Below are 15159 nucleotides of genomic sequence, written 5' to 3' on the forward strand. Positions count from 1 at the left end.
GTTAGCTGGATTTCTTTTCTGGTTAGAAGGGCACAAGTTACTGGGTGGCCCTATTCTTAAGGGAGAAGGTTCTTTTCATTTTACTTTTTCTGGCTTGGTTTGAACGGGATGGGGATTGCTGCTGCTGTAGTCAAGGAAACTGCATTTGTTGAATGTGTGTAGCACACACACACGTGTGTTTCTGTGTGCCAGCTGCTTTCTGATGCTGCGTCCTGTTTCTTTGTGACTCAAGAATAATGAGATCCAGGTAAAGGTGCATCATTTTTAAAAATTCTTGGAGCTCCAGGTACCCATCAGCCCCTGCAGTCAATCATAGAGAGAAGCGTTCTCCAGAGGTGTTTTCCCTTGTGCCACATCTATAATGTTAGCTTTTAAACCTTTAGCTCAGAGAGTAAAGAATCTGCCTGCAATGCAGGAGCCCCGGGTTTGATCCCTGGGTCAGGAAGATCCCTTGCAGAAGGGAATGGCAACTCACTCCAGTATTCTTGCCTGGAGAATTTCATGGACAGAGGAGCGTGGTGGGCTACAGTCCCTGGGGTTGCAAAGAGTCGGACGCAACTAGCATACACACAAGATAAAAGTAAGAAAACACACGAAATCCATAGATCCTAATTACCCCAAATTTGCCTGGAGCTCAAAGCTGCCAAGCAGACTTCGTCCTCACGCAAGCAAACCACCCTCTCAGGGAAAACCTCCATGAGTCTCTATTCCCCCGGCCCCACCCCTCCAGCCCACCATTTACCACCCCAGCCAAATCCTAGAGAATGGTCCAGTGTTAGGAAAGAAGAGGTGGGCCCCACCATAATGCCCAGCATCTGGTCCCCTAGCTCTTCAAGGGGCCCTGCCAGCTCCCGGGTGCCTCTTTTTAAAGGTGTGAGTGTGTTTCTTTGTACATGCTGAGTGTGTGTGTGTGTGTGTGTGTGTGTGTGTGTGTGCTCTCAGCCACAGAGCCTCAGAGCCCAGCATCCTAGTGTGACCAGGGCCAGAGGGGCCAGGCAAGCAGAGCTGTGGGGGAGGGGAGGGGAAGGACCCCCACTGCTGCCCCTCACTCCTGTTCTGGGATGAAGCATGTGATCTTCACCCAGGGGCAGGTTGCATAGATGGGGAGGCCTTCCAGGAGGTGGTTCCCATGGCAGAACAGTGTTAAGAACTGATGTAGTAATTCCCACATTTTTAGGACGACAAGAAAAATATAAATTTATTCTCTGCCTGTTTGGCCTCCTCCCTCACCTCTAATGTGGATCGTGCATCCATGTTATGTGTTAACTAATCTTCCTTAAGGGCAGAAATACCTGCTCAGCCATAAAGATGAATTTTTCTTCTTCTGGTGCAGCCATGTAACTCCTTAGGAGATAACAATGCTTACTTATGACTTTATCAATAGCACAAGTTCTATTACTTGTATTCTGCCTGTTTTACTTTTATATAACTTTTTCTTGTATTACCAAATGTTTAACAGAGCCTATGATAAAAATAATGATGACCAAGTGACTTGAAACAATTGACCTGATGGATAGTCTGTAAGACCCATGATTTTAACAGTGTGACTCTAGATATGGGAAGAAGCAACAGGAGGGAACCATTTCCCGGAGGCTGAGGGACTCGTAAGGCAAGTGGCCCAGAGGAGCTTGCTACTGTTTCTAGGACTGGGTGAGTAATAGCATTTAAGTGGTTTATCAGTGAAATTCTTTATTCTTGAGACAAATTGGTCAAAGATGCCTCTCAAATTTTATTCAAAATAAAACTAAAATGGACGGGATTGTGTAATAAAGAATGTTGCCCACCACCCAGGTCGACAAGAATCAAGTCATTAGCCAATGTTGTTGCTGACCTAGTATCCATTCTGCAGGGAAATCAGAGTGAAGATCAGGATAAGGTGTTTTGTTCTCTGGGAAACCTGGCAGAACCAGCCCTCAATGAAATATTCACAGGAGAAATATTTATGAACTCAGTGTCTTGCATCTTCCCATACTTAGAAAAGCACTAATACCATTAACTAAGGTATGTGCTCCTCTCAAATAGCAGTCACCTAAAAAGACCTGGTTACATGGACCCTCTCACCTAAATCACTTACATATTTGTGTATGTATGTGGCATGCTTAAAAAGCAGAGACATCACTTTGCCGACCAAGGTTCATCTAGTCAAGCTATGGTTTTTCCACTAGTCATGTACACATATAACAGTTGAACCATAAAGAAGGCTGAGTGCCAAAAATACTTTCGAATTGTGGTGCTGGAGAAGACTCGACGGTGTCCCTTGGACAATAAGGAGATCAAACCAGTCAATCCTAAAGGAAATCAGTCCTGAATATTCATTGGAGGGACTGATGCTGAAGGACTGAAGCTCCAATACTTTGGCCACCTGATGCGAAGAGTTGACTCATTGGAAAAGACCCTAAAGCTGGGAAGATTGAGGGCAGGAGGAGAAAGGGGAGACAGAAGATGAGATAATTGGATGGCATCATCAACTCAATGGACAAGTTTGAGCAAACCTGAGGACACAGTGAAGGACAGGGAAGCCTGGCATGCTGCAGTCCATGGAGTCGCAAAGAATTGGACATGACTGGGCAACTGAACAACAATGACAAATGGTATTACAAAATAATGGCTATATTTCTCCTCAGCTGTTTACTATACCCTTGTAGCTTATTTTTTTAACACACAGTGGTTTTTATCTCTTAATCCTCTGTTTTATCCCTCCCACCTCTCTCCCCTCACTGGTAACCATTAGATCTCTGTATCTGTGAGTCTGTTTCTGTTTCATGGATACGTTCATTTATGTCATATTTTGGATTCCACATACAAGTGATATCACATGGTACTTGCCTTTGCTTTTTGACTTTCTTCACTTAGTATGAGAATCTGTAAGTTCATGTTGCTGAAAATGGCATTATTTTAATATTTCTTTATTTCACATATGGAAATGGGGGGCACATTTGCATCTATGAAATATGGAATATTCTATATTTCACATATAGAAATAAGGGGGAAGATTTCCTTCTGTGAAATATGGAATTTTCTGTATTTCTTGTATAAAAATATGGTGGCATGTTTCATATGGGAAAATAGAATTTCCCATATTTCACATGTAAAAATATAGGGGCATATTGCCATATATGAAAATAGAATTTCTTATATTTCCTGTATGAATATAATGGGGCATATTGCCATTTATGAAAATAGAATTTCCTATATTTCATGTATAAACATATGGGGGCATATTTCATGTATATAAATAAAATGTCCAATATTTCATGTATGAAAATATGGGTGCATATTTTATATATGAACATAAAATTTCCTATATTTCATATGTGTGAAAAAATATGTATGTATAGTTCATATATGAAAATAGAATTTTCCATAGTTCATATATGAGAGTATGAGTATATAATTGTAGAGTGAGCTTCTTTGCTATTGTTTTTTATACAAAAGAATAAAAATTTTGCTATAACTTATATTGATACTAATTCTTACAACTTGGGCTTGGTAAAATGTGTTTTGTCTGGATTTCTAGGGCCATAATTCTCAAACTTCAGTGTGCTTCAGTGCTTCAGACTCACCTGGATGGCTTATTAACTTGAATTGTCAGACTGCAGTTCTAAAGCTTCTGATTTAGTAAATAGCAGTTCAGGAACCACAGTGAAAATCATTGGGCCTTTTGAGTAACGCTTTTCAAGACTTGAGATAACTGTTCTAACTCAAGTACACTGTCTTACATCCCAATACATACATACAAAAGTCTTAATTTGAAATAGTAAGATTTCTAAGTGACTTCTATTTTAGAGAATTGTGAAATGAAATCAAATGTAGGCATCAAAAATAATGCTAAAGTGTTTCATCAGAGAACACTGACAAAAGCAACTCAACTTAAAAAAAAACATATTTATCCTCATTAGATTTATTGACTTGACTAATTAGTTCTTTATGAAGCAAAAATTAAAAGAGTAAATCTTCATGTCATTTTTAAAAATCTCATCAAAGTTAGTTTCTTGATAGCATCTTTTATTTTTAAAAATTTCCCATTTTTATTTTGCTAATTTTTTCTGTTGGTTATTTTTTGTATTTATAGCTAGCCTTCAACTATTTTTTTAAATGAAGTACAGTTAATTTACAGTACTATATTTGTTTTCAGTGTACAACATGCTCATTCAATGTTTTTACTGACTATACTAGATTTAAAGGTATTTCAAAATAATGCCTATATTTCCCTCTACTGTCTTCTATATCCTTGTAACTTATTCATTTTATACTTAGCGGTTTGTATCTCTTAATGCCCTACCCCTATATTGGCCCTCTCACTTCACTCTTCCCACTGGTAACCATTAGTTCTCTGTATCTGTGAGTCTGTTTCTGTTTCACAGATAATTTCATTTGTGTCATATTTTAGGTTACACATACAAGTTTTTTCATATGGTATTTGTGTTTCTGACTTACTTCACCTTCTATGATAATCTCAAGGTTCATGTTGCTGAAAACGGCATTATTTCAATATTTTCTTTATTTTATATATGAAAATATGAATGGATATTCCATACATGAAAATAGAACTTTCTATATTTCATTTATGAAAATATGGGTGGATATTTTCATACATATATATTGAATTTTCTACATTTCATATATGAAAACATGGGTGCATATTTCCATATATGAAAATAGAATTTTCTAGATTTCCTGTAAGAAAGTATGGGTGCATATTTCCATATGCAAAAATTGATTTTTTATATTTCCTATTTGAAAATAAATTTTCTTATATTTCCTGTATTAAAATATGGATGCATATATCTATATACATGAAAATCTAATTTTCTATATTTCCTGTCTGAAAATATAGGTGCAGATCCTAGGGTTAGCTCTCTTGATAATTTTTTTTTCTGGCATTTGGAGACAGTCACTGTGGATGTTGCCATTGTCCTTTCCCAAGACAGAGGAGGGGTATTCCCTTCCTTCCAGCTGCTATCCTGCATTTACTGTTTGTAGATTTTTGATGGTGGCCCTTCTGACTGGTGGGGATTGAGTCCTTATTGTCATTTTTTTTTCTTATTGTTATTTTTGATTGTCATTCCTGAGGTAATTAGAGATGCTGAACGTCTTCTGTGGTGGAGATTTGGTGTTTTGGGTTTTTTTCCCCCTCAAATCGTGGGAGGAAAATTTACCTGTGGCAAGTGGCTTCTAGAAAGTTGGTTGTGTTTGGAATTTATTTTGGCAATACCTGCCCCAGGACATTTCTTGAGGATAGCTGTCATGAACAGCCCGCCGGGCTTTCTGAATTGGAGGTGCCAGTGAGCACCGGCGGTCGAGTTGAAGTTACGGGAAATGTCCACAAGGGGGCAGCCGTTTCTCACGCCTGCCTCTGGACCCTCCAGTAAGGAGAGCCTAGGGAAAGTTGGCTTCCTGGGATGTGAATTGGAGTGGACTGTACCTGACCGAGGAGAAGGCAATGGCACCCCACTCCAGTACTCTTGCCTGGAAAATCCCATGGACGGAGGAGCCTGGTAGGCTGCAGTCCATGGGGTCGCTAAGAGTCAGACATGACTGAGCGACTTCACTTTCACTTTTCACTTTCATGCATTGGAGAAGGAAATGGCAACCCACTCCAGTGTTCTTGCCTGGAGAATCCCAGGGACGGGGGAGCCTGGTGGGCTGCCGTCTATGGGGTCGCACAGAGTTGGACACGACTGAAGTGACTCAGCAGCAGCAGCAGCAGTACCTGACCGAACACTTAAGGGCTGGTGGCTCAGTACTTCTCCCTGCTACAGCTTCACAACCCTCCATTCCACTGTCCCATCCGGGGCCACAGAGTCCTGCTGAGGGTGCTGAGGTGCCAGGAGGCAGCACTCTCAGGAAGCAGACTTGCGTTGGAAACCTCAGCACCAGGAGACGTGGAGGCTAGGTGTCTGTTGCCCCCAAGGTCCTTGAGCCCTTGGGACCATTCAGGACTCTGGTCCCAACCAGAACACAGCAGACAATAGGTCTTTAAAAAGGGTTCACCAAAGGGCACCGTGCCAGGCGGTGTGGACCCCACCCCAGTCCAGCAGTGGGACCGAAGGCTGCACAGCCTCCAGGGATGGGATAGCATCCCACGTCAGGGAGGCTGGAGATAATAGAGTAGGCTCCGCTTTTCTTTCCTTTTCTTCAACATCTTGCCGGTGCTACCTTGCAGTATAGTTGATTTGCAATGTTTTGATTGCTGCCAGGGTACAGCCACCTGGTTCAGGCAGGATGTATCCATGGAGTGTATTTGTCCTTTTCTGGATTCTTTTGCCATAGAGCTTATTACAGAAGGTTGAGCAAGGTGCTGAGCACCAGGTTTTTGGGGATTATCTATCTCACATGCAATTTTCTGTGTATATGAGGAAGGAAGGAAGGAAGGAGGTAATCCTTGTGGAGTGTCTCTTAGAGACACATATTTCTGGGTATAGGTCAGAAATAGAGATTTCTGTGTGTATTCGAAAGGAAGGAAGCTGATAACCCCTGTGGATTACTGATTACAGATACAGATTTGTGCCTGTGTTAGTCAGACAACAATAAGGAGAGAAGTTTGAACCTTCAGACAGCACTGGTGGGAATGTGAAATAGTGCTGCCATTTTGGAAAACAGTCTGGCAGTTCCTCAAAATATCAAACTTGGAGTCACCACATGACCGAGCAATTCCACTCTTATGGATAAACCCAAACACTTGTGCACACACGTTCACAGCAGCCCAATTTCCAACACCCAAGAGGGGGAAACCACCCAAATGACCATCAATAAGTGATGGAACAGATACATACAATGGGGTCCATCCACACAGTGGAATATGACTCAGCCATGAAAAGGAGCAAAGCTCTGACACAGGCTACAATGTGGATGGACCTTGAACACACAATATTCAGTGAGAGAAGCAGACACAGAAGGACACACAGCACATGATTCCATTAATAGGAAATGTCCCAAACAGGCAAGTCCACAAAGAATGAAAGTGGGTTTGTGGTGGCTAGGGGCTAGGGGAGGGGGGTGGATGGATGGATGGATGTGAAAGGTTGTTGCTGAACCACGAAAGACACCAGGATTCTTGGCCTCTGGAGGAGAAGAATTCAATCTGTGGCCAGAGATGAGGCTTGATCACTCAGAGCTTTTGTGTAATAAAGTTTTATTAAAGTATAAAAGGGATAGAGAAAGCTTCTGACATAGACATCAGAAGGGGGCAGAAAGAGTGCCCCGCTGCTAGTCTTTAGCTGGATGTTATACAGCTACTAGCAGTCTGCTAATTAAAGAAAGGAACTATCTCAAAACTCAGAGAATGACCCCAGGCCCCTCACCCACAACATGCATTTTGAGATAAATTTGGCACCAGGTGAGTCATCCTGGGCCATAAAATGATTGACATAAACCTTGAAGAAAGGCAGATTTCCACACAAATATATAGTTTCATTAGCATAGATTAGGAGAACAATGTAAGAGTATAACATACTGTTTTATCAAGTAGGTTCTGAGCCTTTAGGCGGAACCAACTTGAAGACAGAGTCTAGGGTAAATGCATAGTACATTAACACAGCTTAAGACAAACATTTCCATAAGAAAAATGCATTGGTTAGCTCAAGGTTTGAGAAAAGTTAAGTTTAGGTGGAACCGGGTGTCATTAAGGCAACACAATTTTTAAGAGAAACCTCTTTTTATATTTGTATAGAGAAGGGGAAAATATATAACACTAGTTTGTTTCAGTTAGAAAACGCCACGGGAAGAAAAAGCCACCTCTAAGGACCGTTGATGAAGGCCTTTATTGGGCGGTCGCTCTCGGGCAGAACTCCCGGGGGCTGGTGTGCGAGGAGAAAAAGGGAGTCTGCGAGGTATGAGGGGTGGGGAGGGGTTTTGTAGCCAGGGCCGGCGTCCAAGCCAGGTCTTTTCATATAAGGAAGAAAGCATGGGCTACAGCGGCAGTTGGTGTCCAAGGGCTCTGGGTCTGTACCTGACTGGACCAGGCTGCAGGGGGTCCGTCCCCGGAAGTTTAGCCAGCCTCCGGAACTCGTCTGCGGCACTTTTTCTGGGGCATGCCTCAACATGCCCGACCTTTCATCCCGGCTTTTTTGTTATAGGACAAGGGGGCACCGGTTCTCTCTGGCTACTTCCTGCTGAACGGGGGCGGCGAGGGGTAGGGTGTGGCCGGGATGACAGGGAGCGTCTGCTGTTAATTTTGTCACAGAGTGTTCGTTGGAAGCCCTTGGTACTGCTGTTGCAACACCATCAGCTGGACCGTGTTGAGCCGCTGTTTGACAAAGGCCAAGAGCTTATTTAAGAGACAGGGCCCGAAAGTTAAGAGCAACAAGAGGATTATGAGTGGTCCCATTAAGGTCGAGAGCAGGGTGGTCAGCCAGGGGGAGTTTTGGAGCCATGATTCGAACCAACCTTGCTGGGCTTCCCATTCCCTCTTTCTGCGCTCTAGTCCTTCTCTTACTTTGGCCATGGACTCTCTTACTACCCCTGTATGGTCTGCGTAAAAGCAACACTCTTCCTTGAGGGCTGCACAGAGGCCCCCTTGTTGTAAAAAGATCAGGTCTAGGCCTCGTCTGTTCTGTAACACCACTTCTGACAAAGAGGTTAGGGATTTTTCTAAGGCCATCATAGACTTTTCTATTCGTGCAATGTCTGCATCAATGGCGACTCTCAGGGTGATCAGGCCCTGATGTTGTGTGGTCAGGGAAGCAATGCCCGTGCCCGTTCCGGCCGCCCCCAGGGCGAACAGCGTTGCTAGAGTAATAGCTGTAACGGGCTCCCTCTTATGTCTAGGAGCTGGGGTGTCTCGGTCCCAAAAGTTGCAGGGGACCTCTTCTGGGTGGTATGTAATCTTGGGTACTACCACTACCATGACACAGAATTCCCTGCTCTGGTGGAAGACAGCCAAATGGAGACAGGGCGTCAGCCCAGTCTGTGAGCATACCCACCACCCCCCGATTTCGGGTATGACGTAGGTCTTATTGGTGAAGTTGGTGTCATTGTCAGTCTGGGCGCACAGGGTTTGTTTATCTGTAGGAACCGTGACTAAGCAGGTCCCCGAACCCCATACTTGTTTCATGGTAAGGCCCACCTTGCGGTCTCCCCAAGAACACTGTGGTGGGTTGGAGAGAGTGGATAAGTTGTAGGTGGCATTTAAGCCCACGGCCTCATAGTAAGGTGGGTGTAAGGTGTAGCAAAGCCAGCAGGATTGAGTCGCATTAGGATTGGAGTGGTTAAGGGCCCCGTAGGTTTCTTTGATTGAGGCCCACAGGGGTTCTTGGGTTTCTGGTGGGTCTGTCCGGGTTAGCTGAAGAGAGGGGGTAGGGGTAGGCAAGGTCACAACATTTGTGGCATTTGTCCCTTGTGGTGAGGGGCGGGGGGGGGGGGCAATAATCTGGTTGGGCCCCACAGCATGGGTCTGGGCGGATTGTAGGACTTGCTGAACATACAATGTTGCGCTATTGTCTCCCGTGCCATAGGTATCATATATCACTACCCCCCAGGACAGCCCGGAAATCCATCTATTTTCAGTCCGTCCCTGCTGTGTAAATGATAGTCGGACCTGGTCGCTGCACTGCCCTGGGTTGGAGGGTTGTCCCTGCCAATCTGATTTCGGGAGAGGACCTGTGAAGGACATATTGATCAGGTCTGGCTTGGTCACCGACCACTTCCGGTACCCATCGTTGGAAGTGACACAGCCCCAGGATTTACAGTAGCGGCTCACCATTCCCCCACAGGTCTTTATGTTTTCTCGCTGATGTCCCGGGCAGGCATAAAACCCGAGGGACCTGACCCTACACTTGGAGTATCCTGATTGTTCGATTAACTTTGTAAGGTTAAAGTATAGGTCCGGCCACCACTTATCTTTTGGTTGGGTGGCTGTGGTCCGGTTTAGCTCTTCGTAGGTCTCTCCATTTTTTAAGATCCAGGTGACTTGAAAAGGCTGGTGGGGGTTTTGGTAGGTGTGCTCCCCTTTTTCTAAGACCCCCAGTACCCCCAGAGTAACCCAGAGTAGAGAGTCCCGCATTGTTCTGAGGTAGAGGTGAAGGGGGTGTGGCGGACAATCAGCCCCGTGGGTCTCATAGGGATGGAGCTGGTAACCAGGTCAGGGTGTCCCAAGGGAATAGCACCCCAGGAGTAGGAAGCAGATGGCTAGGTATGTGAGGGCCAGGGACAGTCGAAGAGTGGAGGACCAATCGCAGGGGGCCACGGCCGCTAATCCAATGGCAAAAAGTATGGCCAGAGCTGTGATTGTTAGCAGCCACAGCGGGTGATGCCAGGTCAGCATCGGATATCGGGATGTGGTCCCTCAATTATTTTGGGATCGACGACAGAGGGGTTCGGGTGATGGTCAGTTTGGTCGGCCCCGTGAGGGTGGAGCGGTAGGAGTAATTGGGAGGAGGGGCCTGGGCTGGGGCCACCCCTGTCTCTGGGAGACCCGGGGGAGCTCGTTTGAGCCGGGTCAGGTGATACCAGGGCTCGTCTCCCAGAAGTTTGGCTGCCGTGGGAGTGGTGAGGATTACAGTATGGGGCCCCGTCCAGCGAGGTTGTAGCGGGTGGGGACTTAAGGCTTTTAGCAGTACCTGATCTCCCGGGGCCAGAGGCTGAGTTGGCCCCTCGTCGTCTGTCGGTTGTGGCAGGACCCGGTCTGCGTGTTCTCTCAGCAAGGATCGTAGGAGGGAGAAGAGGGGGAGGTACCCCGCAAGTGGGGGAGCCTCTCCCTCTGGGAGGTGACTCAGGAGATAGGGCCTGCCGTAGAGCAGTTCAAAAGGGGTCAAACCTGTTTTGGAGTGTGGTGTGGTGCGAATGTGAGTGAGCGCCAGAGGAAGGAGGTCGACCCAAGACAGCCGCAGTTCTGAGGCAAGCTTGGTCAGATGCGTCTTGATGATGCCGTTCACCCGTTCTACTTTGCCTGATGATTGGGGCCGATAGGGGATGTGGAGATGCCAGTCGATGCCCAGGGCCGTAGCCACCTGCTGGGAGATCTGTGAGATAAATGCAGGCCCATTGTCAGACTGGAGTTTGGCAACCCAAATCTGGGAATGAGATGGGTCATCAAGACCTCTGCCACCACCGCTGCCGTCTCTCGGGCGGTTGGGAAAGCCTCGACCCATCCTGAAAAGGTGTCCACCAAGACCAGCAGATAGCGGTAGGTTCGATGTGGGTGAAGTCTATCTGCCAATCTTGTCCGGGCATATGTCCCCTTAGCTGGTGAGTCTCCTGTGGGGGTCGGAGTCCTCCTTGAGGAGAGGTGGAAGCACATGTTAGGCAGGAGCGGTGGACCGCATATATGGTCTGTCTGAGATGTAGGGGAGAAAAGACAGGGCTGAGAAAGGAAAAGAGAGCCCTTGGCCCGATGTGGAGGGTATTGTGGATTTGGGATATTATGGCCTTAGCCTGGCGCTCAGGAAGCACCGGTTTATTATGGAGTAGTATCCATCCCGACTGGTGCCTCTGAGCCCCTTCCTGTGCCAGCAAGGCTCTGGCTTCCTCACTGGAATAATCTGGGTTGAGGGTGGATCTCAAAGTCAGCAAGGGCTCGGGGGCTTGTTGTAAGGTGATTTGTCGAGCCACTTGATCTGCCATATTATTACCCAGAGCGACAGTGTCATGAGTATTTTGGTGTCCCTTGCAGTGTATGATAGCGACCTCTTTGGGCAGAGATAAGGCATCTAACAGTCGAATAATGTGGGGGGCATTACAGATGGGGGATCCTTTAGTGGTCAGGAAGCCCCGCTCTTTCCAGATTGCCACGTGAGAATGGGCAATCAAGAAGGCATATTTGGAGTCTGTGTAAATATTGGCCCTTTTTCCTTTTGCTAGGTGTAAGGCTCTAGTTAGGGCTGTTAGTTCAGCCTTTTGAGAGGTCGTCCCGGGTGGCAAGGGCTGAGCCTCCAGGACTTCTCGGGTGGTTACCACACATAAGCCGCCCTTTGGTTCCCATCGGGATCTCGCTTTGAGCTCCCATCGACGAACAAAGTTAGCTCTGGATCTGGTAGAGGTTCGGAAAACAGGTTGTGAGGTGGTTGCATAAGGGACTCAAGGACCTCTGGGCATGAGTGGGCTGGGGGTTTTGAGGAGAAGGGGAGGGAGGGCAACGAAGAAAGCGGGTTTAATTGTGGACAGCGACTCATGGAAACTTGCGGATTGTCCAAAAATACCAGGTGAAACTGCTGGAGCCTGGATTCGCTGAGGTCAGAGAGAAATCTAGAGGCTAAAAGATCGCCAAGGCGATGAGGTGAGAAGATGGTCAGGGGTTGACCATGAATCAGCTTTTTAGCATCAGCGTACAATGTTGCCACTGCCGCTAGTGCCCGCAGGCAGGGGAACCATCCCCTGGCTGTGGGGTCAAGTTGTTTGGATATGTAAGCAATAGGCAGCAGTTCGGGGCCAATCGGTTGCACCAAGGCTCCAAAGGCTATCCCTCCCTTTTCATCAGTGTATAGATGGTGTGGATAGTGGGATTTGGGAGAAAGAGAGGGGGTGCAGCCAATAGGGTTGAGTGTAAAGCGTGGAAGGCCTTAGCCACTTCAGTGGGGGAAGACAGCGGTCCTGTGGGAGTTTCTTTAGCAGCGGCATATAGGGGTTTGACCAGGGTGGCGTAATTTGGGACCCAGTGTCGGAAGAACCCCGTCAGTCCTAGGAAGGACAATATCTGGTCTCCGTTGGCCGGAGGACAGATGGACCTGAGGAGGCTACACCGATCTGCTGTCAGGGCCTTAGTGGTAGGGGTAATTTGGAGGCCTAGATAGACAACAGAAGTCTGAGTCAGTTGGGCCTTGGATTGTGAGGCTCTGTAACCCTGGGAACCGAGGAAATTAAGAAGAGTTGCAGAATGTTGTCGGGAGGTCTCTTCTGAGGGGCTGCAAAGGAGCAAGTCGTCTACATATTGGAGGAGGGTGCTAGGGCAGAGCGAGCATCTGGCCAGGTCCCGGGACAGAGCCTGTCCAAAGTAGTGGGGACTGTCTCTGAACCCCTGAGGGAGTACGGTCCATGTGAGTTGTATGGTCAGCTGGGTGTTGGGGTCAGTCCAGGTAAAAGCAAAGAGGAATTGGCAGTCGGGGTGGAGTGGGATGGTAAAAAAGGCATCCTTGAGGTCAATAACGGTGAAATGAGAGGTTTTGGGAGGTATGGAAGAAAGGAGAGTGTAGGGGTTAGGGACAAGTGGATGGGCAGGGACCACTGCTGCGTTGATCAGGTGGAGATCCTGCACTAGCCGCTAGTCTCCTGAAGCCTTTCGAACAGGGAGGATGGGCGTGTTACAGGGGGAAGTCTTGGGGATCAAAAGACCCTGTCCCATGAGACGGTCGATGATGGGATTTAGTCCCCTGAGGTTACGAGTAGACAAAGGAAACTGGGGCCTGGCTGGGAAGCAGGTGGGGTCTCTTAGCCGGATGAGGACTGGAGGGTGGTGCCGAGCCACCACCGGGACTCGGGTGTCCCAGACCTCAGGATTAACAGAAGAGGTTGGAAGGTCAACAAGTAACATTAGGAAGGCCCCTGACGTGGGAGCCGATCCTGGAGTTAGGTGAAGAGTGGCCTTCAGCTTAGAGAGTATATCTCTTCCCAAGAGAGGAGTAGGGCAGGAGGGGATGACCAAAAAGGAGTGGGTAAATAGGCAGGAATCTAATTGGCAGGACAGTGGCTGGGTTTGGAGCGGACACGAGGGTTGGCCGTCAATGCCCATAACCGAAACCTGGGAAGGACGTAAAGTGCCCCCGAAAGAGGGAAGGACCGAATAGGTAGCCCCCGTATCAACTAGAAAGTTGATGGACTTACCCGCTACCTGGAGCGTTACCCTAGGCTCGGCTTGGGTTATTGGGGTCCCCGAGTCTGGGCGGCGTCAGTCATCATTGAAGCTCAGCAGTTCCAAGGCCAGAGGAGGGCAGGAGGTCTCCCTGGGGCGCTCTGGTCCCCGGCCCCTAGAGGTCGGGTGTTTGCACAACGGGCATGGCTTGGAAGGAGGCTGCGGATTGGGGCACATCTTGGCCCAGTGTCCTTCTTGGCCGCACTTGAAGCAGGCCCCCAGAGGGGGGTTTGGGGGCCCCGAGCCCGCTGCCAGCCGCAGGGCCGCTACCAAGGCCTGGATTTGCTGGTTTAGGAGGCTTGCCTGAAATTCGGCCTTTTGTTTGAGCCTTGCCTTTCGGCTGGCCTCAGCAGTTTCTTCACGGGCGTTATAAACTTTAAAGGCCATTTTTACCAGGTCTCGAATAGGGGTCTGAAGGCCGTCCTCGGCCTTGGCCAGTTTTTTCGGATGTCAGGTGCGGATTGGGAGATAAAACGATTGGCCAAGGTAGCTGCCCCAATGGCGGACTCCGGGGACAGTCTGGTGTATTGAACAAGGGCTTCAGTCAGCCGATTAAGAAACATGGCTGGGTGCTCGCTTCGGCAGCACATATACTAAAATTGGAACGATACAGAGAAGATTAGCATGGCCCCTGCGCAAGGATGACACGCAAATTCGTGAAGCGTTCCATATTTTTAAGAGACACATGCACCCCAATGTTCATCGCAGCACTGTTTATAATAGCCAGGACATGGAAGCAACCTAGATGCCCATCAGCAAATGAATGGATAAAGAAGCTGTGGTACATATACACCATGGAATATTACTCAGCCGTTAAAAAGAATTCATTTGAACCAGTTTTAATGAGATGGATGAAACTGGAGCCCATTATACAGAGTGAAGTAAGCCAGAAAGATAAAGAACATTACAGCATACTAACACATATATATGGAATTTAGAAAGATGGTAACGACAACCCTATATGCAAAACAGAAAAAGAGACGCAGAAGTACAGAACAGACTTTTGAACTCTGTGGGAGAAGGTGAGGGTGGGATGTTGCGAAAGAACAGCATGTATACTATCTATGGTGAAACAGGTCACCAGCCCAGGTGGGATGCATGAGACAAGTGCTCGAACCTGGTGCACTGGGAAGACCCAGAGGAATAGGGTGGAGAGGGAGGGGGGAGGGGGGATCGGGATGGGGAGTACGTGTGGATCTGTTGCTGATTCGTGACAATGTATGACAAAACCCACTGAAAAAAATAAATTAATTAATTAAAAAAAAAAAAAAGAAACATGGCTGGGTTTTCGTCGGGCCCCTGAGTCACCTCATCTAGTTTGAGGAGGTTTACTACCTTATGAGAGGACGTTTCCATCCCATCGAGGATACACTCTA

At 47.3% G+C, this 15159-nt stretch overlaps 1 non-coding gene across 1 annotated transcript; it reads left to right on the top strand.

Moving 5' to 3' along the window:
* The first annotated feature begins 14352 nt into the window (after positions 1–14352).
* LOC122707282 lies at positions 14353–14459 on the top strand. Its single transcript, XR_006344794.1, has one exon. It is a non-coding gene; the product is annotated as a U6 spliceosomal RNA (small nuclear RNA).
* The last annotated feature ends 700 nt before the right edge of the window (positions 14460–15159 follow it).

Source organism: Cervus elaphus, chromosome 13 (genome assembly GCF_910594005.1).
Source record: "Cervus elaphus chromosome 13, mCerEla1.1, whole genome shotgun sequence".
Classification (NCBI taxonomy): Eukaryota; Metazoa; Chordata; class Mammalia; order Artiodactyla; family Cervidae; genus Cervus; species Cervus elaphus.